Source organism: Grammomys surdaster, unplaced genomic scaffold, assembly GCF_004785775.1.
Source record: "Grammomys surdaster isolate TR1022 unplaced genomic scaffold, NIH_TR_1.0 125580, whole genome shotgun sequence".
Classification (NCBI taxonomy): domain Eukaryota; kingdom Metazoa; phylum Chordata; class Mammalia; order Rodentia; family Muridae; genus Grammomys; species Grammomys surdaster.
The window spans coordinates 1,727,525-1,729,595 of NW_021620426.1; the positions used below are offsets into that span (position 1 = coordinate 1,727,525).

Here is a 2,071-nt window from a genome sequence, read left to right on the forward strand (position 1 = left end):
TGTGTGTGTACACATTGATTTTATTGTAACAAAGCAACTTGTACACTTCAACATTTAAAATGAGCATCTTTTTCCTTCCAGTGAAAACCAAAAAAAGAAAAAAATTAAAAATAAAGTTACAACAGAAAATGTCAACTCCAAATAAAACCCTCCAGGTTCTGCTGATTCTCCCACTGAGTGGCAGGGCTCAAGTCATCGTCAGGAGAGAATTTTATCTTAAAAGTGTCACCTTAAACTGCAAGGATGTCTGTTAAACATCACAATTAAACATGTCAAAGGAGAAGCCATGTTGTGAGATGTCCACCTACCCTCCCTCCCGACACCTCAAACCCACCCTTGCTCACCGTCTATATCCCCTCCTTTTTTTTTCTTTTCTTTTTCCTTTTTATTAAACAAGAGAAAGTAGACAGGTATGTGTTGGTAAATGCTAACTGTCTGCATTCACATAGAGACACAGTGTAATCTCTGAGCCCAATACACAGAGAAAAGAAAAAAGCTAGAATTCTATACACTACTACCCAGGGGCTTAGCACCCTCCAGCTCCCAGCAGAGAGAGCCAAGGGAACTGGAAGGCTTTTCTTTTTCTCCCACAGAGCATGGTGGTGGTGTTGAATCCACAAGTTTTTGAGACAAGAAATGATAAAAATGAATTTAGAACAGAAACATGGATATTCTTTTCCTGTTGTATTTGCTCAAGATATTTTTTCCCAAATTAGTTGAGAACCATGATGTTGAGACCTCAGAAACAGGGCAACTGAGCACAGAGGGACAAGGCGGAAGGGACTGCAATTTGCTCCCAGGGACTGGAGAAAATTAAAAAATGAAAAGAAAATAAAAAAGGTTGGAATCCATCAATCTTCTGTGCTAGTCGTCCTCGCCTTCATCCTCCTCTCCTTCTTCCCCTTCATCCTCATCGTCATCTTCTTCACCTTCATCCTCATCGTCATCTCCTTCTTCATCAATATCTTCCAACCTTTCCTCTTCTTCATCATCATTATCTTCTGCCTCTCCTTCTTCATCATCCATATCGGGAACCAAATAGTACTCCAAGGGATTTGGCCAAATATCATCTTTGATGACCTCTCCTAACTCGTCAGCACCTGCGTCAGAATGGTCAGTAAACCAGGTAAAGAAGCTCTCTGGCTCTTCGTGCTATCTCTTCCTGCTGGCCTTATTCTGCGTTTGACTTGAGCGTTATGTCAAATCCTTTCCAGATTTCCATTTGATCTCGGTGGACTTTGAAGGCGGGTCACCACTCTCATTCAGATGAAATTCTTTGGAGAGAATTTTATTTTAAAGGAAGGATTTTCATCAAAATAAAAATCTATTCTGTAACCTGATTTAATGTCTTCAAATTCTGTCACTTCAACTCTGGTCAAATAATGAGGAGCCTCCTCGTCTTCCTCCCCAAGCAGTGCAGACACTTGTGGATGATTGACAAATGTTGGTACCCAAAATTTGCGGGTTTGGAGATCAATTCTGACCTCTTCTGAAAAAATGATTGGCAGAGTTTGTTATATTTTTGTTCTACTTTCAAAATTTCTCACTGGCTTGTTTATTAAGTCTGTCTATTTCATTTTGTACTTCATCAATATGTTCAATTGCTTCCTGCTGTTCTTTTTCTCCCTTCGGCAGGCCCGGAGAGGCCGACTTGTCCTCCAGCTTCGTGGCAGCAGCCGGTCTGGGTTTCTTGGGGGGAGGCAGGATTTCAGAATGCCGCTTCGTGGCCATGGTGTGAGGGAAGTGGCCGGGAGACTGAGGCCAGAGCCCCGATGTTCACAGCAGGAAGAAACTCGCAGGAACTGACTTCTAGTTATTCTTGAAGCTAGCCATGTAATTTTTCATAAAGGAGAATATCTTCTACATAATGAGTGAGATGCCTTTTTAACTATAGAATAAGGATGCCATCAGTTATATTAACGTATCAAGATTAATACAAGAGGAAAAAACTATCATTTTTATCACAAATGTCAAATTTGTTAAATTAACTCTATTGTCCTCAATAATTGGAACTCATTCATATCTGTATCTTTATCTAGCTACTAAGAAAATATAATTGATTTAACCCTCA

General features: G+C 40.2%; 1 pseudogene; it reads right to left on the reverse strand.

Moving 5' to 3' along the window:
• Positions 1-864: 864 nt before the first annotated feature.
• Positions 865-1,731, reverse strand: LOC114638358 (annotated as a pseudogene).
• Between the last annotated feature and the right edge of the window lie 340 nt (positions 1,732-2,071).